This window comes from Triturus cristatus, chromosome 11 (genome assembly GCF_964204655.1).
Source record: "Triturus cristatus chromosome 11, aTriCri1.1, whole genome shotgun sequence".
Lineage (NCBI taxonomy): Eukaryota > Metazoa > Chordata > Amphibia > Caudata > Salamandridae > Triturus > Triturus cristatus.
The window spans coordinates 599,063,377-599,087,004 of NC_140594.1; positions in this window are offsets into that span (position 1 = coordinate 599,063,377).

Genomic DNA, 23,628 nt, shown 5'->3' on the forward strand with positions numbered 1-23,628 from the left:
GTTGAGTAGAATCCACATACATATTAATGAATGTCAATGAACAACGAAGATTGAGCAAACGGGTGGAAACTCTAAAACAATTTTTTGCACAGTTAAAGAAAACAGAAAAACAAAATCAAAAGTTAAGGCAGTGTTGCCCCACTGTGAGTAATCAGTGGAAAAAACCAAGCATAAGTGAAAAAAGCAAGAGAGCATGTATGTTTTCACAGGCATGAAAAAAACTTGAAGGGAAACATCAAAATTGTATTAAGTTCCTAAAAAGTACTGTAATTCATGGTCAATGTTGAGACCGTGTTTGACCGACTGAAGGCGCATTATCCATGTCGCCTCTTGTCTCCTCAGTCTCAGTTCACGGTTACCACCTCTGGCATTACTCTTGGAGATGTCTATTCCAAAAAAGGAAAGTCTTTTTTGCGTGCCCTGTGTTTTGCATGATGCTATGTGAGACGCCATCGGGTATTTGGCATCCACATTGTGCATGGCACGAACATGTTCGCTGATGCGCTCCTTCAGTGGTCGGATCGTGCTCTCCACGTATTGAAGTCTACATGTGCATTGTAGGATATAGACCACAAAGGAGGAATTGCAGTTGATGTTGCAGGTTATTCTGTGTTTTTTGCCATTCCAGCCACTAAATTCCTTAGTGCCATTCACGGCCCATTTACAAATGCCGCAGCAGCCACATTTGAAAAAACCAATGGTATGGGGTTTGAGCCAAGAGGAGGATGCAGACGTGGAGTGAGGAATCGTAGGACAGAGTCTGCTTCTGAGTGTTCTCCCTCTCCTGAATGTTATTTGTGGATGATCACTGATGTTGTCCTTGAGGCTTGGGTCAGCCAGTAAGATGCCCCAGTGTTTGATGAAACTTTTTCGTATTGTCGTGCTGATGGCATTGTACTCTGTGATCAGTCTGATGGTTTGTTTGTCTGTATTACCGCAAGTCTTGGTCTGTAGAGTCGTTTCTCTTTTGATGTTCTTGATTCTGGTTGTGGCTTTTCTAAGGGTCTGTGGTTTATATCCCCGTTTCAAAAGTCTTTGTTTCATGTTGTTCAGGCAAATGGAAAATTCGGTGTCTTCACTACAGTTCCTCCTGGCCCTGGTGAATTCTCCAAAAGGAATTGTCTCTATCTGGTGTAAAGGATGTGCACTTTCGGCATGAAGAATGGCATTGCATGAGGTTTGCTTGCGATAAAGCCTACTGTGTAGGGAATTGTCTTTAACTTATAGTTCTACATCCAAGAAGGAGATGTTGGTCTTGCTGGATTCGCATGTGAATTTCATGTCCATGTTGTTGGAGTTGAGGTATTCACAGAACTGATTAAGGTTTTCTTGCGTGCCAGACCAAAGAAGTAAACAATCGTCGATGTATCTACCCCAGTATATGATGTAGTCAATCCATTGGGCTGCTTTCTTGTCCCATAGCCATTCTGTTTCTAAGGCACCCATGTATAGGTTGGCAAAAGATGGTAAGAACTTAGAACCCATGGCCACGCCTTTGATCTGTCTGTACCAGTGTTGTTCATACATGAAAAAGTTGTTATTGAGTATGATTTCCATCATACTGATAACCATGTTTGTGTGTTCCCATAAAGTAGCTGATCTGTGGTGAAGAGATCTGGAAACTACCTCAAGTCCTAGGTCGGGCTTGATGGATGTGTAGAGGGAGACAACATCAAGGGTGGCTATGATCATATTGGGTTGCCATTGTATGTCAGCAAGGATCCCTAGAATATGCTTGGTGTCCTGTATGTAGGAAGGCAAGTTTTTGACCATTGGGTTGAGAAACAGGTCAACATATTGGGCTAGTCTTTCAGTTGGTCCCCCTATGCCAGAAATGATCGGACGGCCAGGAGGAAAAGGGGCCTGCTTATGTACCTTTGGTAGAGTATATAGCGCAGGATATGTAGGTTTGGCTGTTGTCATGTAGCATGCCTCGTCTTCATCAATGAGTCCCATCTCTTGCCAACCACGGAGTTTCTTATTAATGAGACTGGTCAAGGGACCAGTGGGGTTGCTTTCCAGACGTTCATAACAGGTGTTATCTTGCAGTTGGCTCATGATCTCGTTGTGGTAGTCTATGCGATTCATCACGATGACATTTCCGCCTTTGTCGGCTTCTCTGATGATGATGTTGTGTTCAGCAGTCAGGTTATTGAGAGCCATTCTTTCACCCTTGGTTAGATTTTCTTTGGTCTTACGGTTGCTCCTTGTAAGGTTCCTCTCATACTGATCAAGATCTTCTAGTACCAGGTCGTGGAATATGTCAATGGTGTTTCCTCCCGACAGGGTGGGCGTCCATTTAGATTTGTTTTTGAGGCCACTAGAGATAGTGCCCAATGGATCGATGTCTCGTAGTAACAGATCAAAGCTTGGAGGTGGGTCATCTGTTTCAGACATGGAAAGGAGTAGATGGGTGTCACGGACGTCTTTAATGGTTTGAAGGTGTAGGGGGTCGATAACGCGAGTAGGTCTAGTCTGATAGGCAGGCATGGTCTCAAAGTGTTTTTTGAGTTTGAGGCCCCTGATGATTTGATTCTTGCTCATTCCTCTGACAGATGCTACTAATAGCTTTATCCTGATTGTGTGCGCAGGACTTTGTCTTTTGTTCTCTTGAGCGGGCTTGTCCCACTTAATTGCAGGGGTTTCCTTGGGTTGGTACCCCTGACCTGACAGCACCACACCTACTTTTTCTAGGTGGAAACTCACAGTGCACACGTCTGAGCGCCATCTTCCTTTATCCCCATCCAACCCTGCCACATTGTGATTTTCTTTCTTCACATGTCCTATCTCTGTAGGCATAGTTAGAAATTAGCATTTAAAAAACCTTTGAAATTCACAGAAAAAAACATAGGTTTCAGGCACGTTATAGTTAGGAATTAGCAATTAAAAAACCTTAGAAATTCACTGATAAAACCATAGGTTTCAGGGGCGTTATAGTTAGCTGGACTTTTCACTCGTACAAAACCATTGAAATTCCCCCGTTATAGTTAGTTCAGCTAACTATAACTCGCGTGCCCGCAATGCACTGCTGATGACGTCACATATTACATCACTCATGACATGGTCAGTGACATCACTCATGACATCACTGATGACATCTCAAATGACATCACTGATGACATCGTCCTTGTGATAGAGTGACAGACCTCCTCTCCCCCTAATATAACCTTTGATATACACATTCAAAAATAGAAACTAAAATTTTCAAAACAATGGACATACCAATACCAGTTACAACAACCTATTCAGTAATTCTAAGATCCACATACACATCCACTCATTCACCAACGGTCCTATACAGTCACTCATACATGTACTCACTCATCATATGTGCTCATACACCTATACATCCTGTTACACAACGCCACTCATCCATAGAGTTACTCACACACATAGTCACTCATGCTAATAAAGAATCAGACATCCATTTACTTGCATATACAGTTATACACACACCACCACACTTACTTCTACAGAAACTTACACATACTTAGTCTTTTAAACAATCACTTATAGAAACACATACTTATTCATACAGGAACTCTTCCAATCTCTCACTCTCACATATACTCACTTATATACACCAATAGTCACATATACTAGTTTAAAACATATATAGTTACTCATAAAGACACTATTGAGACAGTCATTCACTCACTAACACACCCATACACAAATTCATCCACCCATACAGTCCTGCACACATGCTGTCTTCAACACATACAAATAGTGAGTCACTCATTCATGCACCTATGCACTACGTAATACCCCCCACCGAACCATACAGACACTCATACTGATACTCAAAAAACCAACTGATAACCTATATAGACACTCATGTAGCTACTCACCAACCCATGCAGCCACTTATACACAAAGTGAGAGACTGATTCAGATATTTACATATTTAAACATTACTCATTAAGCCATGTATTCACTAAGATACACTTAGTCAGTTATACAATCAATTTTTCAAAAACAAATCATCCATTTAGACACTTATATACCCATTTATTCTTCCATCGATCTTGAGATATACATATATAAAACATATGTAATTTTCTGAAAAACACACATTCACTGGATGATGTCCTCAGTGACGTCATCAGTGATGTCATTGGAGATGTCATCAGTGATGTCATGAGTGATGTCACTGACCATGTTATGAGTGATGTAATATGTGACATCATCAGCAGTGCATTGCGGGCGCGCAAGTTATAGTTAGCTTAACTAACTATAATGGGGGAATTTCAACGGTTTTGTATGAGTGAAAAGTCCAGCTAACTATAAGGCCCCTGAAACCTATGGTTTTTTCAGTGAATATATATATATCCAAGACAAATTTCTCTGCAGAAGGGGCCCCTCAACCCTGGCAAGGTGGCCTCAGAAATGCAGGGACGGAGCACCCTGCAACTTGCAACCAACAACATGAAAAATCAGCCGAGGCCCGACTTTGGAGAAAAAAGTGCTTTAATATTGCAGGGCGGCAAAAAATTGTCATTACCAAGCACCCGTCTCCAAAGCCTGCCCAAGGAAGTGTAATACTCCTCCAGCATCTCTTGCTCGCCTCCATGCAATCCTTACATCAGGTTAAATCCTTTTGTTTTGCAATGGAAACAAACGGGTCATGCCCCCTCAGTTAATATCCAAGACAAATTTCTCCACTGTAGGGGGCCCCCAACCCTGGCAGGGCGGCCTCGAAAATGCAGGGACGGAGCACCCTGCAACTTGCAACCAACAACATGAAAAATCAGCCGAGGCCCGACTTTGGAGAAAAAAGTGCTTTAATAGTGCATATATATTTACTGAAAAAAACATAGGTTTCATGGATGTTATAGTTAGTTGCACATTTCACTGCTACAAAACCATAGAAATTTGTCCGTTATAGTTAGTTGAGCTAACTATAACTCACACCCACGCAATGCACTGCTGATGATGTCACATATTATATCATTCATGACATGGTCAGCCAGTGACATCACTGAGTACATCACTGATGACATCTCAAATAACATCACTGATGACATCATCTAGCGACTGTGTGTTTCTTTAAAGTTTAAATATGTTTTATAAATATATTGGCCAGCGTATATTGAAGAATGAGTGAGTGTATAAGTGTGTGGATGGAGGATTTAGTAGGTGCGTGACTGACTGTATTAAGTGAGTGACTAAATGTGTCTTACTGAATTCATGGGTTAGTGAGTAAACTGTGTGAATATCTGTATCAGTCTGTCTATTGTTCTGTAAGCTGCTGCATTGGTTGATGAGTAGCTACATGAGTGTCTTTATGGGTTATTGATTGGTTGCCTGAGTATTTGTATGGGTGCCTGATTGTGTGTGTGGGTGGGAGGTGTGTGACTTTGTGCATAGATGTGTGAGTTCTTTATTCACTGGGTGTATGGGTTCAAGACTGCATGTGGAAACAGCTGTATGGGTGGGTGAGTGTGTGTATGGGTGTGTTGGTGAGTGAATGGATATCTCAGTGCTACATGTCCAAGTAACTATATATGTAAAACGTAGTGCATTCGAGAGTTGGAGATTATAAATGACTATACATGAGAGTCAGTGATTGTGAGAGTGCTGTATGGATGAGTTTGTACTTGTATCAGTGATTGTATAAGAGACTAAGTATATGTTAGTATCACTATGAATAAGTGAGGATGTGTGTGTATAACTATCTAGCCGAGTAAATAGAAGTGTGATTGATTCTTTACATGACAGACTAGATGTGTGAGTAACTCTGGATGAGTGGGGGTGTGTGAGTGTTTGTATAGGTGTGTGAGTGCCTATAATAGTGTTGTTTTGATGAGTCACTGCATGTATGAGTGACTGTATGGGTGAATGAGTGGATGTGTGTAGACCTAGGAATCAGTGTGTGCGTATATAGTAACTGGTATTGGTGTCTCTATTGTTTCAAAAATGGTAGTCTGTATTTTAGAGTGGGTGTATCAAAAGTTTTGTTAAGGTATGAGGAGGTGCATCAGATTTTCACATGGATGATGTCATCAGTGATGTCATCAGAGATGTCATTTGAGATGTCATCAGTGATGTCATCAGTGATATCACTGACCATGTGATGAATGATGTAATATGTGACGTCATCAGCAGTGCATTGCGGGGGCGTGAGTTATAGTTAGCTCAACTAACTATAACGGCCAAATTCTATTGGTTTGGTACGAGTGAAATGTGGAACTAACTATAACATCCCTGCAACCTATGGTTTTTTTCAGTGAATTTCAAAGGTTTTTTAAATACTAATTTGTAACTATAACGTCCCTGAAACCTTTGGTTTTTTGAGTGTATCTCAAAGGTTTTTAAAATGATAATTTGTAACTATAACGTCCCTGAAACCTATGTTTTTTTTGGTGAATTTTAAAGGTTTTTAAATGCTAATTTCTAATTATAATGTTCATTAGACCTATGTTTTTTTCAGTGATTTTAAATTATTATTCCATACTCAACCTGGTGAAAACAGCCAATATCGCCAGTTTTCCAGCAATAGCTTCCGCAAAACACAAATCGCCACAAATGAGAGCAACAGCCAATGCTAATAATAATAATAAAACAGGTGATAAGCTGCGTTAACTGTAGGAATGTAACATCTGCCTTTTACTGGTGTGAAGTAGGATGACTACCTACAGTGTGAAAGGGAACCCAGCCCAGAATCACATCTGAAGACCAACTCATGTCATAGAGCTACTGATCATGTACCTCCCACGCCCAAGAAGGCCACAAAACCCACTGCACCCACCCTCAGGACCTCCCCCCAGACCATCCCCCCCTACTACCACCGAGGCAGTGCACAACTGGACAGTGAACCTTCCAAAAACGGCATGGACCCTCAGCCACAAAATAGCTGAATGTTGCAAAATGTGGCAACCAAACATGTGTGAAGGACGCGTCACCCACCAATAATAATGCACACAATACCAAGTGTAGCGGTGATGTGCTGGACAGACCTCACAATGCAGAGCAGAAACCTCTCCATTTGTACATATACTGCTGGTACTTGTAGTGTTGTGGAGAGTGGACGCAACCATGTTACCTCAGGCAGTGGGGAAGATCTTGGTCATGTACCTGTGTCGGCATCCCCTGTAAGCGGAAGCGCAGTGGGCTGGTCTAACGTACGCCACTCCAGCGTAGAAGTGTGAATAAATAGGCCGGGGCTCTGGGCGTGGTTCACTTGTGTGAAGGCCAATACGTCTGCCAGAGTGGCGGCCCTCAACCTACCACGTGCTAAATGCGAGGTGGGTCGCACACCGCTCGTCATACTAGCAAATAGCCCCATAGGATTCTGGAGGATGCAGTGACAGCGGCGGGTACACCTATGCCACGAGTATATAGTTAAAATGCCATCCCTGGACACGTGTTTCGAGGTAATTGCCTCTCGTCAGCAGGGAGTAGGTAAGTATGCGGGGTGCCAAGTAGAATGCCAAAAAATTATCAGATATAGTACCTCTCACGGCGCGCGGGTGCGGGATCCGGGCTCGTCAACCCATGGCTCAGGGAGCTTTAAATACAAAATGCGAGGTGGGTCGCACTCCGCTCGTCATACTAGCAAATAGCCCCATAGGATTCTGGAGGATGCAGTGACAGCGGCGGGTACACCTATGCCACGAGTATATAGTTAAAATGCCATCCCTGGACACGTGTTTCGAGGTAATTGCCTCTCGTCAGCAGGGAGCAGGTAAGTATGCGGGGTGCCAAGTAGACTGCCAAAAAATTATCAGGTATAGTACCTCTCACGGCGCGCGGGTGCGGGATCCTGGCTCGTCAACCCATGGCTCAGGGAGCTTTAAATACAAAATGCGAGGTGGGTCGCACACCGCTCGTCATACTAGCAAATAGCCCCATAGGATTCTGGAGGATGCAGTGACAGCGGCGGGTACACCTATGCCACGAGTATATAGTTAAAATGCCATCCCTGGACACGTGTTTCGAGGTAATTGCCTCTCGTCAGCAGGGAGCAGGTAAGTATGCGGGGTGCCAAGTAGACTGCCAAAAAATTATCAGGTATAGTACCTCTCACGGCGCGCGGGTGCGGGATCCGGGCTCGTCAACCCATGGCTCAGGGAGCTTTAAATACAAAATGCGAGGTGGCTCGCACACCGCTCGTCATACTAGCAAATAGCCCCATAGGATTCTGGAGGATGCAGTGAGAGCGGCGGGTACACCTATGCCACGAGTATATAGTTAAAATGCCATCCCTGGACACGTGTTTCGAGGTAATTGCCTCTCGTCAGCAGGGAGCAGGTAAGTATGCGGGGTGCCAAGTAGACTGCCAAAAAATTATCAGGTATAGTACCTCTCACGGCGCGCAGGTGCGGGATCCGGGCTCATCAACCCATGGCTCAGGGAGCTTTAAATACAAAATGCGAGGTGGGTCGCACACCGCTCGTCATACTAGCAAATAGCCCCATAGGATTCTGGAGGATGCAGTGACAGCGGCGGGTACACCTATGCCACGAGTATATAGTTAAAATGCCATCCCTGGACACATGTTTCGAGGTAATTGCCTCTCGTCAGCAGGGAGCAGGTAAGTATGCGGGGTGCCAAGTAGACTGCCAAAAAATTATCAGGTATAGTACCTCTCACGGCGCGCGGGTGCGGGATCCGGGCTCGTCAACCCATGGCTCAGGGAGCTTTAAATACAAAATGCGAGGTGGGTCGCACACTGCTCGTCATACTAGCAAATAGCCCCATAGGATTCTGGAGGATGCAGTGACAGCGGCGGGTACACCTATGCCACGAGTATATAGTTAAAATGCCATCCCTGGACACGTGTTTCGAGGTAATTGCCTCTCGTCAGCAGGGAGCAGGTAAGTATGCGGGGTGCCAAGTAGACTGCCAAAAAATTATCAGGTATAGTACCTCTCACGGCGCGTGGGTGCGGGACCCGGGCTCGTCAACCCATGGCTCAGGGAGCTTTAAATACAAAATGTGAGGTGCGTCGCACACCGCTCGTCATACTAGCAAATAGCCCCATAGGATTCTGGAGGATGCAGTGACAGCGGCGGGTACACCTATGCCACGAGTATACAGTTAAAATGCCATCCCTGGACACGTGTTTCGAGGTAATTGCCTCTCGTCAGCAGGGAGCAGGTAAGTATGCGGGGTGCCAAGTAGACTGCCAAAAAATTATCAGGTATAGTACCTCTCACGGCGCGCGGGTGCGGGATCCGGGCTCATCAACCCATGGCTCAGGGAGCTTTAAATACAAAATACGAGGTGGGTCGCACACCGCTCGTCATACTAGCAAATAGCCCCATAGGATTCTGGAGGATGCAGTGACAGCGGCGGGTACACCTATGCCACGAGTATATAGTTAAAATGCCATCCCTGGACACGTGTTTCGAGGTAATTGCCTCTCGTCAGCAGGGAGCAGGTACGTATGCGGGGTGCCAAGTAGACTGCCAAAAAATTATCAGGTATAGTACCTCTCACGGCGCGCGGGTGCGGGATCCGGGCTCGTCAACCCATGGCTCAGGGAGCTTTAAATACAAAAGGCGAGGTGGGTCGCACACCGTTCGTCATACTAGCAAATAGCCCCATAGGATTCTGGAGGATGCAGTGACAGCGGCGGTTACACCTATGCCACGAGTATATAGTTAAAATGCCATCCCTGGACACGTGTTTCGAGGTAATTGCCTCTCGTCAGCAGGGAGCAGGTAAGTATGCGGGGTGCCAAGTAGACTGCCAAAAAATTATCAGGTATAGTACCTCTCACGGCGCGCGGGTGCGGGATCCGGGCTCGTCAACCCATGGCTCAGGGAGCTTTAAATACAAAATACGAGGTGGGTCGCACACCGCTCGTCATACTAGCAAATAGCCCCATAGGATTCTGGAGGATGCAGTGACAGCGGCGGGTACACCTATGCCACGAGTATATAGTTAAAATGCCATCCCTGGACACGTGTTTCGAGGTAATTGCCTCTCGTCAGCAGGGAGCAGGTACGTATGCGGGGTGCCAAGTAGACTGCCAAAAAATTATCAGGTATAGTACCTCTCACGGCGCGCGGGTGCGGGATCCGGGCTCGTCAACCCATGGCTCAGGGAGCTTTAAATACAAAAGGCGAGGTGGGTCGCACACCGTTCGTCATACTAGCAAATAGCCCCATAGGATTCTGGAGGATGCAGTGACAGCGGCGGTTACACCTATGCCACGAGTATATAGTTAAAATGCCATCCCTGGACACGTGTTTCGAGGTAATTGCCTCTCGTCAGCAGGGAGCAGGTAAGTATGCGGGGTGCCAAGTAGACTGCCAAAAAATTATCAGGTATAGTACCTCTCACGGCGCGCGGGTGCGGGATCCGGGCTCGTCAACCCATGGCTCAGGGAGCTTTTAATACAAAATGCGAGGTGGGTCGCACACCGCTCGTCATACTAGCAAATAGCCCCATAGGATTCTGGAGGATGCAGTGACAGCGGCGGGTACACCTATGCCACGAGTATATAGTTAAAATGCCATCCCTGGACACGTGTTTCGAGGTAATTGCCTCTCGTCAGCAGGGAGCAGGTAAGTACACGGGGTGCCAAGTAGACTGCCAAAAAATTATCAGGTATAGTACCTCTCACGGCGCGCGGGTGCGGGATCCGGGCTCGTCAACCCATGGCTCAGGGAGCTTTAAATACAAAATGCGAGGTGGGTCGCACACCGCTCGTCATACTAGCAAATAGCCCCATAGGATTGTGGAGGATGCAGTGAGAGCGGCGGGTACACCTATGCCACGAGTATGTAGTTAAAATGCCATCCCTGGACACGTGTTTCGAGGTAATTGCCTCTCGTCAGCAGGGAGCAGGTAAGTATGCGGGGTGCCAAGTAGACTGCCAAAAAATTATCAGGTATAGTACCTCTCACGGCACACGGGTGCGGGATCCGGGCTCGTCAACCCATGGCTCAGGGAGCTTTAAATACAAAATGCGAGGTGGGTCGCACACCGCTCGTCATACTAGCAAATAGCCCCATAGGATTCTGGAGGATGCAGTGACAGCGGCGGGTACACCTATGCCACGAGTATATAATTAAAATGCCATCCCTGGACACGTGTTTCGAGGTAATTGCCTCTCGTCAGCAGGGAGCAGGTAAGTATGCGGGGTGCCAAGTAGACTGCCAAAAAATGATCAGGTATAGTACCTCTCACGGCGCGCGGGTGCGGGATCCGGGCTCGTCAACCCATGGCTCAGGGAGCTTTAAATACAAAATGCGAGGTGTGTCGCACACCGCTCGTCATACTAGCAAATAGCCCCATAGGATTCTGGAGGATGCAGTGACAGCGGCGGGTACACCTATGCCACGAGTATATAGTTAAAATGCCATCCCTGGACACGTGTTTCGAGGTAATTGCCTCTCGTCAGCAGGGAGCAGGTAAGTATGCGGGGTCCCAAGTAGACTGCCAAAAAATTATCAGATATAGTACCTCTCACGGCGCGCGGGTGCGGGATCCGGGCTCGACAACCCATGGCTCAGGGAGCTTTAAATACAAAATGCGAGGTGGGTCGCACACCGCTCGTCATACTAGCAAATAGCCCCATAGGATTCTGGAGGATGCAGTGACAGCGGAGGGTACACCTATGCCACGAGTATATAGTTAAAATGCCATCCCTGGACACGTGTTTCGAGGTAATTGCCTCTCGTCAGCAGGGAGCAGGTAAGTATGCGGGGTGCCAAGTAGACTGCCAAAAAATTATCAGGTATAGTACCTCTCACGGCGCGCGGGTGCGGGATCCGGGCTCGTCAACCCATGGCTCAGGGAGCTTTAAATACAAAATGCGAGGTGGGTCGCACACCGCTCGTCATACTAGCAAATAGCCCCATAGGATTCTGGAGGATGCAGTGACAGCGGCGGGTACACCTATGCCACGAGTATATAGTTAAAATGCCATCCCTGGACACGTGTTTCGAGGTAATTGCCTCTCGTCAGCAGGGAGCAGGGAGCAGGTAAGTATGCGGGGTGCCAAGTAGACTGCCAAAAAATTATCAGGTATAGTACCTCTCACGGCGCGCGGGTGCGGGATCCGGGCTCGTCAACCCATGGCTCAGGGAGCTTTAAATACAAAATGCGAGGTGGGTCGCACACCACTCGTCATACTAGCAAATAGCCCCATAGGATTCTGGAGGATGCAGTGACAGCGGCGGGTACACCTATGCCACGAGTATATAGTTAAAATGCCATCCCTGGACACGTGTTTCGAGGTAATTGCCTCTCGTCAGCAGGGAGCAGGTAAGTATGCGGGGTGCCAAGTAGACTGCCAAAAAGTTATCAGGTATAGTACCTCTCACGGTGCGCGGGTGCGGGATCCGGGCTCGTCAACCCATGGCTCAGGGAGCTTTAAATACAAAATGCGAGGTGGGTCGCACACCGCTCGTCATACTAGCAAATAGCCCCATAGGATTCTGGAGGATGCAGTGACAGCGGCGGGTACACCTATGCCACGAGTATATAGTTAAAATGCCATCCCTGGACACGTGTTTCGAGGTAATTGCCTCTCGTCAGCAGGGAGCAGGTAAGTATGCGGGGTGCCAAGTAGACTGCCAAAAAATTATCAGGTATAGTACCTCTCACGGCGCGCGGGTGCGGGATCCGGGCTCGTCAACCCATGGCTCAGGGAGCTTTAAATACAAAATGCGAGGTGGGTCGCACACCGCTCGTCATACTAGCAAATAGCCGCATAGGATTCTGGAGGATGCAGTGACAGCGGTGGGTACACCTATGCCACAAGTATATAGTTAAAATGCCATCCCTGGACACGTGTTTCGAGGTAATTGCCTCTCGTCAGCAGGGAGCAGGTAAGTATGCGGGGTGCCAAGTAGACTGCCAAAAAATTATCAGGTATAGTACCTCTCACGGCGCGTGGGTGCGGGATCCGGGCTCGTCAACCCATGGCTCAGGGAGCTTTAAATACAAAATGCGAGGTGGCTCGCACACCGCTCGTCATACTAGCAAATAGCCCCATAGGATTCTGGAGGATGCAGTGACAGCGGCGGGTACACCTATGCCACGAGTATATAGTTAAAATGCCATCCCTGGACACGTGTTTTGAGGTAATTGCCTCTCGTCAGCAGGGAGCAGGTAAGTATGCGGGGTGCCAAGTAGACTGCCAAAAAATTATCAGGTATAGTACCTCTCACGGCGCGCGGGTGCGGGATCCGGGCTCGTCAACCCATGGCTCAGGGAGCTTTAAATACAAAATGCGAGGTGGCTCGCACACCGCTCGTCATACTAGCAAATAGCCCCATAGGATTCTGGAGGATGCAGTGACAGCGGCGGGTACACCTATGCCACGAGTATATAGTTAAAATGCCATCCCTGGACACGTGTTTCGAGGTAATTGCCTCTCGTCAGCAGGGAGCAGGTAAGTATGCGGGGTGCCAAGTAGACTGCCAAAAAATTATCAGGTATAGTACCTTACACGGCGCGCGGGTGCGGGATCCGGGCTCGTCAACCCATGGCTCAGGGAGCTTTAAATACAAAATGCGAGGTGGGTCGCACACCGCTCGTCATACTAGCAAATAGCCCCATAGGATTCTGGAGGATGCAGTGACAGCGGCGGGTACACCTATGCCACGAGTATATAGTTAAAATGCCATCCCTGGACACGTGTTTCAACCTACCACATGGCTGCTGCCATGACCGTGGGCCTCCTCAACGCAGGCCCCCTGCGAACACCACGGAACAGCACCGCAGAGTTACACCTGTACACACTACTGCCTTCGATCTACACTGCGGACAGCAGGGCTCACAATTCAGATGGAGTCACGATTGCAGATGACTCAGTCCAGTAGGCAAGACACATTGCTCCCAGTGTTGCCCGTACGGACCACGCATCATCGCATGCTGCACACACACTAAGTGCCAGAGGTACCACTAACTCAGTGCCCCACAAGTCAACGCCACGTGGCCTTATTGAGGCAGAAATCATTTTCATAAGACATTGCTACCAGTGTGGCCCGCTTGGACCACGCATCATCGCAGGGTGCGCACACTCTGAGTGCTTCAGGTGCCACTAACTCAGTGTACCACAAGTCACTGCCACGTGGCCTTACTGACGCAGAAATCATTAGACAAAAGACATTGCTACCAGTGCGGCACACCCGGACCATGCCTCATCGCTGGGTGCACACACGCTGGTTGCTTCAGGTGCCACTAACTCACTGCACCACACGTCATCGCCACGTAGCCTTATTAAGGCAGAATTCATCAGACACAAGACATTGCTACCAGTGCGGCCTGCCCAGACCAGGCATCATCGCAAGCTCCGCACACGCTGAATGCTTCTAATGCCAATAACTGTGCAGCTCAACTCAACGCCCTCAAGGCTGTGGGCCTTTGCTGACCGCTGACTCTGGCCTACACTGCAGTCAGCACGGCTCACAATTAAATTGAATCTTGATTCATTAATTATTGAGTCCAGTAGGCAACTAACTACAACGTCTCTGAAACCTACACAATATCCTTTTAGTATCCTTGCTTCAAGAACTTTTTTTATATCAATTATAGCTTTAGTACAATGACCAAATTCATCTTGCAAGTCCAAAGGAACACTGAATGGCAGTCTACACTGCGGCCAGCAGAGCTCACAGTTCGAATTCAGTCTTGATACATTCATTTCAGAGTCCAGTAGGCAATTAACTATAACGTCCCCGAAACCTACACATTTCGACAATATATTCCATACATATTTCATCTTTTGTTACCTACACTGCGGTCAGCAGAGCTCACAATTTACAGTGAGACATGATTTATTAATTGCAGACAGAATTGTACTCTATGTCCTCTGATTTTTTCAAGAGGAAGTGACAAAAAGCATTCCTCGATGTCTGTGCTGACTATTGCCTTCCATCTACATTGCGGTCTGCAGGGCTCACATTTCAGATTGCGTCGCAATTGCAGGTGATGCAGTCCAGTAGGCAAGAGACATTGCTCCCAGTGCAGCCCGCCCGGACCATGCATCATCTCTGGCTGTGCACATGCTGAATGCTTCTAATGCCCCTATCACAATGCCGCACAACTCATGGACCCTTTACAATAGAATGTTTTGTGCATTAGTTCACATCTGGTGCCCCTACCTTACTGCAGCACAAATCATTGACCCTTTATGATTAAATCTCTATGTCTGATCCAATGATTACCGTTGTACTTGTTGCCAGCACCAACCATTCCCGGAGGGCTGGCTTACACTCGCCCCATCCGCATCCAGCACAGATGTCACTGGACATGTGACCCTGGTAATAAAAAGCAGTCGAGTGCACGTGCCCGTACCCAGTTCCACTACCTATCTGTGTCTGTGTACTGTGGCACAGGCACACCGGCACAGGACGGTGACTTTCGGTTCACTGAGGTACGGGTACCGTAACTGCTGAGCGGGTGTTCAGCCTGCGGGGATGGCCTGTCCCGGCAGTCTGGACAGCTCCGGTTTTGAGTGCCCTGCTGGACTGCAGTGTAGGCCTGAGCCATCACACAGCGCAGGGCTACTGCCACGTGGTGTCGTCTAGCTGGTCACTTAGTTAGTGGCACCGCAAGGGTTGAGCGGGTGTGCAGCCTGCGATGAAAAGCCTGGTGCACTGGTATGTCCTCTGGCATGGCAAAATCAAGACCCAGCACCAAATGTGAGACCTGGTGGCCTGCGGAGTGGGGCTGCATGATATGCAGGGTGCCCTGTCTGCGAAAAGGTGAGCAGTGAGGCCTGGGTACGCAGGGGCAGGCAGACACCTCTGGGCAGTGGGAGTGGATGATATGCAGCAGCCTGGATGCGGAACAGCGATTTAGGCGTGCGCAGTCGGATATACTCTGTCATTACTAATTCTGTACTATGTTTCAGATGTGGGAGCTTGAGGGCTTCACTAGGTCCCGGCACGTGGTTGGAGACACAGCGGTGGTGTAAAGGTGAGCTGTGAGGGTTTTGTCCACAGTATGGGCACTCACTGTCCATCTTCATCTCTTCCTTTCTCTCCTTCACACTATTTATCTCTCTCTCCTCTCATGCTGTTTCTCTCTTTCTCTCTCTCTTTGTCTTTCTCTCACTCTTTCTCTCTCTCTCTTCCTCTCTCTCACTCTTTCCCTCTTTGTCTCTCTCACTCTTTGTCTCTTTCTATCTGTCTTCCTCTCACTCTTCCTTGTTCTCTCTCTCTTCCTCTCACTCTCACTGTTTCTCTCTGTCTTCCTCTCACTCTTACTTTCTTTTTTCTCTGTCTTCCTCTCACTCTTTCTTTCTCTCTCTATCTCTCTTTCTATCTCCTTTGATGGGTGCATGACGCACAATCGTATCTTGCTTTTTATCTAACAGGCTGTGATTCATGAATTGAGGCCCCCTCAACATGGAACTCCCACCACTCAGTGTAACCACGGCTGAACTTGTGTGGAACCTGCGATGATGCGTGGCTATCCTGACAATCAACACCCACTTTGAATTGTGCGCTCTGCTTTACCCCGAGTACGCAACGCCTGAGAAGGTTGCTTCGGCATGTGGTGGACCCTCTTACACACACGCCATTGGCAGAAGGTGAGCAGAGAGGCTTCTTTCCACAGCAGTGGGCAGTCACCTATGGGTGGTGGGAGTGGATAGTGTGCAGCAGCCTGGGCGCACAAGAGCACACAAACACCTCCGAGCAGTGGGAGTGGATGGGCTGTAACAGCCTGAGTGTGCATTGGCGAAACAGAGAATTAGGCGTGTGCAGTTGTATGTACTCTGCAATTACTAATTCTATGCTATCTTTCAGATGACTAAACTTGAGGGTGCACTTTGGCCCTGCACGTGGTTGGAGACACACCGGTGGCACAAAGGTGAGCTGTGAAGATATTTTCCAGTGTCAACACTCCCTCACCCTCTCCATCTCTTCCTTTCTCTCTCTCTCACACTTTCTCTCTTTCTCTGTCTCTTCCTCTCTCTCACTCTTTCTCTCTCTCTCTTCCTCTCTCTCACATTGTTTCTCTCTCTTTCTTTTCCTTGTATCTTATTCTTTCTCTCTCTCTCACTCTTTCTCTCTCTCACTCTTTCTCTCTCTCCGGGGATGTCGATTTGTGAATCACAGCCTGTTAGATAAAAAGCAAGATAAGATTGTGCATCATGCATCCATCAAAGGAGAGAGAAAGAGAGAGAGAGAGAGAGAGAAAGAGTGAGAGGAAGACAGAGAGAAAAAGAAAGAAAGAGTGAAAGTAAGACACAGAGAAATAGAGAAACAGTGGGAGTGAGAGGAAGAGAGAGAGAAAAAGAAAGAAAGAGTGAGTGAGAGGAAGACAGAGAGAAAGAGTGAGAGAGATGAAGAAAGAGTTAAAGAGAGAGGAAGAGAGTGAGAGAGAGGAAGAGAGAGAGAGAAAGAGAGAGAAAGAGGAAGAGAGAGAGAGAAAGAGTGAGAGAGAGGAAGAGGAAGAGAGAGAAAGAGTGAAAGAGAGAGAAATAGTGAGAGAGAGGAAGAGAGAGAGAGAAAGAGTGAGAGTGAGGGAGAGAGAGAGAAAGAGTGAGAGAGAGGAAGACAGAGAAAGAGAGAAATAGTGAGATACAAGGAAGAGAGAAAGAGAGAAACAGTGAAATAGAGGAAGAGAGAGAGAAACAGTGTGAGAGAGAGGAAGAGAGAGAGAGAAAGAGAGAGAGAGGAAGAGAGAGAAAGAAAGAATGAGAGAGAGAAAGAGGAAGAGACAGAGAAAGAAAGTAAGTGGGATAGAGAGAAAGGAAGAGATGGAGAGGGAGAGGGAGTGTTAACACTGGAGAAAATCTTCACAGCTCACCTTTCTTCCACCAGTGTGTCTCCAACTATGTACCGGGACATAGTGCACCCTCACGTTTAGTCATCTAAAAGATAGTATGGAATTAGTAATTGTAGGGTACATACAACTGCACACGCGTAAATCTCTGTTTCGCCGCTGCGCACTCAGGCTGCTGCACCCCATCCACTCCCACTGGTCGGAGGTGTCTGTGCGCTCTTATGCCCAGGCTGCTGCACACTATCCACTCCCACCACCCAGAGGTGACTGCCCACTGCTGTAGAAAGAAGCCTCTCTGCTCACCTTCCGCCACCGGCATGTGTGTAAGAGGGTGCACCACATGCCGAAACAACCTTCTCAGGCGTTGCATACTCGCGGTAAAGCAGAGTTCACAATTCAAAGTGGGTGCTGATTGTCAGGCTGGCCACACATCATCGCAGGTTCCACTCAAGTTCAGCTGTGGTGGCACTGAGTGGCGGGAGTTCCGTGTTGGGGGGGCCTCAATTCGTGAATCACAGCCTGTTAGATAAAAAGCAAGATAAGATTGTGCATCATTCGTCCATCAAAGGAGATAGAAAGAGAGATAGAGAGAGAAAGAAAGAGTGAGAGGAAGCCAGAGAGAAAAAGAAAGAAAGAGTGAGAGGAAGACAGAGAGAAAGAGAGAAATAGTGAGAGCGAGAGGAAGACAGAGAGAAAGAGTGTGAGAGAGGAAGAGAGAGAGAAACAGTGAGAGAGAGGAAGAGAGAGAGAACGAGTGTGAGAAAGAGGAAGAGAGCGAGAAAGAGAGAAACAGTGTGAGAGGAAGAGAGAGAGAAAGAGTGTGAAGGAGAGAAAGGAAGAGATGAAGAGGGACAGTGAGTGCCCATACTGTAGACAAAACCCTCTCAGCTCACCTTTACGCCACCACTGTGTCTTCAACCACGTGCCGGGACCTAGTGGAGCCCTCAAGCTCCCACATCTGAAACAGTACAGACTTAGTAATGGTAGAGTATATACGACTGCACACGTCTAAATCATTGTTCTGCATTTGTGCATCTAGGCTGCTGCACATCATCCACTCCCGCTGCTCAGATGTGTCTGCCCGCCCCAGCGCACCCAGGCCTCACCGCTCACCTTTTCGCAGACAGGGCACCCTGCATATCATGCAGCCCTACTCCGCAGGCCACCAAGTCTCACATTTGGTGATGGGTCTTGATTTTGCCATGGTAGAGGACGTACCTGTGCACCGGGCTTTTCATCACAGGCTGCACACCCGCTCAGCCCTTGCGGTGCCACTAACTCAGTGACCAGCAAGACGACGCCACGTGGCGGTAGCCCTGCACTGTGTGATGGCTCAGGCCTACACTGCGGTCCAGCAGGGCACACAAAACCTGAGCTGTCCAGACCGCTGGGATGGGCCATCCCGCAGGCTGCACACCCGCTCAGGAGTTACGGTACCCGTACCTCAGTGGACCGAAAGTCACCGTCCCGTGCCGGTGTGCCTGTGCCGGTCACAGTGCATCCGGTGCGAGCAACTCTGAAATGGCGTCGAGCACGTGCGCCCGGTCTTTTTTATTGGGAGGGTCACGTGTCCTGTGACGCCTGTGCTGGATGGGTATGGTGTGGGTGTATACTAGCCGTGAGGGAGTGGCTGTGTCATACTGACAACTAGGGTGTGACCAGCAGATCACTGCAATGAAAATCTGGACCATGTAGCGTTGTTTTCCTTCCCTGTAAGCGTAAGTAGAGTGGACTGGCCTGGTGTATGCCAGTCCTGCGTGAGGCTGTGAAGAATGACTCCGGAGCTATGGGCGTGGCTCCATCGTGAGTTGTATGAGGAATCAACTGGCATGCGGGTGTTCTTGTTGTATTGCTGCCATCACCTGGGTCACAAGCGTCAATGTGTCACCTGTGAGCCAAGTCCCACAACATGGCCAACATGGAAGGTACGGGAATCACTGACCCTACATTCATCCATAGTTCCACACAAGAAAGATGGTGGACATGACACATCTGTGTAGATGTGAATGTTTATTGCACATTCAGTGAAATATTGCAGCTGTAGCAATACAGGGCGATGCAAAGCCCAAACTTCAGTTTTTGGGACATGGAGGGCAGCCAATTAGAGACAAGCTCATTGTCGGAGTTAGGCTGCGCCAACATATGTACTTATACAATAACTCCTCCAATCCCCACGCACTTATAAATTCACTATACACTCTCCTTGCAGTACTCTAATCATCCAGTCTCTACGTACGTACTTGTACAATGACTGAGACAAAGTTACATAACCAAAGTTTTCTCCCACTGTCAAAGGTAAGTTGGTTGCATACGCTGTCCAGAGCACATTGTAATGTGGTAGGGCCCAGAGGCAGCATGTTGCATACATAATGAACACACGGACACAGATAGTGGAACTGGGTATGGGCACGTGCGCTCGACTCCTTTTTATTACCAGGGTCACATGTCCAGTGATGTCTGTGCTGGATGCTTGTGGGGTGAGTGTAAGCCAGCCCTCTGGAAATGGTTGGTGCTGGCAACAAGTACAACAGTAATCATTGGATCAGACACAGAGATTCAATCATAAAGGGTCAATGATTTGTGCGGCACTAAGTTAGGGGCAACAGATGTGAAATAATACACAAAAGATTCTATCGTAAGGGGTCCATGACTTGTGGTGCACAGAGGTAGGGGCACCAGATGTGAAATTATACTCAAAATATTGTATTATAAAGGATCCATGAGTTGTGCTGCATTGAGATAGGGGCATTAGAAGCATTCAGCATGGCGTGGTCCGGGCGGGCCGCACTGGGAGCAATCTCTCTTGCCTACTGGACTGCGTGATCTGCAATTGCGACTCGATTTGAATTGTGAGCACTGCAGTCCGCAATGTAGATGGAAGGCAAATGTCAGCACAGACATCGAGGAATGCTTTTTGTCACTTCCTCTTGACAAAATCCGAGGGCATAGAGTACAATTCTGTCTGCAATTAATAAATCATGTCTCAATGTAAATTGTGAGCTCTGCTGACCGCAGTGTAGGTAACAAAAGATGAAATATGTATGGAATACATTGTAGAAATGTGTAGGTTTCGGGGACTTTATCGTTAGTTGCCTACCGGACTCTGAAATGAATGAATCAAGACTGAATTCGAACTGTGAGCTCTGCTGGCCGCAGTGTAGACTGCCATTCAGTGTTCATTTGGACTTGCAAGATGAATTTGGTCATTGTACTAAAGCTATAATTGATATAAAAAAGGTTCTTGAAGCAAGGAGACTAAAAGGATATTATGTAGGTTTCAGGGACGTTGTAGTTAGTTGCCTACTGGATTCTGTAATTAATGAATCAAGACTCAATTTTGATTGTGAGCCGTGCTGACCGCAGTATAGGCCAGAGTCAGTGGTCAGCAAGGGCCCACAGCGATGTGGCGTTGAGTTGAGCTGCACAGTTAGTGGCATCATAAGCATTCAGCGTGTGCGGATCCTGCGATGATGCATGGTCTGGGTGGGCCGCACCGGTAGCATTGTCTTTTGTACAATGAATTCTGCCTTAATAAGGCTACGTGGCGATGACTTGTGGTGCAGTGAGTTAGTGGCACCTGAAGCAACCAGCGTGTGCGCACCTTGCGATGATGCATGGTCCGGGCGGGCCGCACTGTAGCAATGTTTGTGTCTAATGAATTCTGCCTTACTAAGGCTACGTGGTGATGACTTCAGGTGCAGTGAGTTAGTGGCACCTTAAGCAACTAGCATGTGCGCACCCTGTGATGATGCGTGGTCTGGGCGGGCTGCACTGGTAGCAATGTCTTGTGTCTAATGATTTCTGCCTTAATAAGGCCACGTGGCGTTGACTTTTGGTGCACAGAGTTAGTGGTAACTCCGGCGCTCAGCGTGTACGCAGCGTCTGATGATGCGTGGACCAAACGGGCCACACTGGGAGTAATGTGTCTTGCCTACTGGACTGCGTCTTCTGCAATCTAGACTCTGAATTGTGAGCCCTGCTGTCCGCAGTGTAGATCGAAGGCAGTATTGTGTACAGACGTAACTATGCGGTGCTGTGTCGATGTGTTTACAGGCGGCCTGTGTCGAGGAGGCCCACAGTCATGTCGGCAGCCACATGGCAGGGTGAGGGCTGCCGCTCTGTCAGACGCGTTGGCCTTCACACAAGTGAACCACGCCCAGAGCCCCGGCCTATTTATTCACACTTCTACGCTGGAGTGGCATAGGTTGGACCAGCCCACTGCACTTCCGCTTACAGGGAACGACGGCAAAGGTACATGACCGAGATCTTCCCCACTGCCTGAGATAAAATGGGTGCGTCCATTGTCCACAACACTGCAAGCTCCAGCAATATATGTACACATGAAGAGGTTTGTGCTCTGCATAGTGAGGTCTGTCCAGCACATCACCGCTACACTTGGTATTGTGTGCATTACTATTGGTGGGTGACTTGCATCCTTCACACATGTTTGGTTGCCACATCTCGTAACATTCAGCTATTGTGTGGCTGAGGGACCATGCCGTTTTTGGAAGGTTCGCTGTTCTGTTGTGCACTGCCTAATGGTAGTAGGGGTGGGTGGTCTGGGGGGAGGTCCTGAGGGTGGTGGCAGTGGGTTTTGTGGCCTTCTTGTGTGTGGGAGGTGCATGATCAGTATCTCTATGACATGAGTTGGTCTTCAGATTTGATTCTGGGCTGGACTCCCTTTCGCACTTTAGGTAGTCGTCCTACTTTACACCAGTAAAAGGCAGATGTTACATTCCTACTCCTAACACAGCTTATCACCTGTTTTATTATTATTATTAGCGTTAGTTTTTGCTCTCATTTGTGGCGGGTTTTTTTTGCGGGAGCTTTTGCTGGAAAACTGGCGATATCGGCTGTTTTCACCAAGTTGAGAATGGAATGATAATTTAAAATCACTGAAAAACCATACGTTTAATGAACATTATAATTAGAAATTAGCACTTAAAAAACCTTTGAAATTCACTGAAAAAAACATAGGTTTCAGCGACGTTATAGTTAGTTGCACATTTCTCTCGTACAAAACCATAGAAATTCGGCCGTTATAGTTAGTTGAGCTAACTATAACTCACGCCCCCGCAATGAACTGCTGATGACGTCACATATTACATCATTCATGACATGGTCAGTGACATCACTGATGACATCTCAAATGACCTCACTTTTATGGCTGGGGTCATGGATCCAGAATGACTCCCAACAAAAAAACAAAAAAAAATGCTTTTTCACCTCAGGCTGGCGAATAACCTGACCCCAAGAGGCCTATTTCACATTTCAGCATGGGGACTGTTGGATCATGGGAGGATCCGTGTCTGTAGTTAAAAATAAAAAAATCCCCAAAACTAGTGAATGGATTTACAACAAATGACCAAAAGCACTCTTTCTGGACCAAGAGCTAGCTTCCTGCCAAGTTTGATGTAATTTAGGCCCTGGCGGAGTTGTATTCTGCGGAACTCCGCTTAGTGCTAGAAAAACTCTGCCACCCTCTGTCAGTTAAGTAGCCCTGCTTGCACTGATTTGTAGCGCCAGGAGTTTGTCCTACGCTGTAAAATCAGCACCATTGGCACTAAGTGTCACACCAGAGGGTGCTGCTGCTTTCTGCCACTTGAGTAGACATTCTACTCAAGCAACAGTTTTGCGACCCCCAGATTTCTCGACACGAGCGGTCGCAACCTGGCGCGACTGCTCGTGTTGAGAAATCTCACTGGGAGGAGGTCTAGCTTGCAACCTTTTCACATGAGCACCTACAAACTTAACATTGGCGAGCTGCTCGAGAGAAAAAACTCCCACCCCTAGCGTAGTTCCATCCAGCGGTATGGACTGTAGTTCTGTTCAAAATCCCTATGGAAATTAACATTGGAAAACATTTTTTCTGACCCCACCTCTTTTTCTCAGCCCCCGCATGATGGATTACCCCAAACCTTTATATGC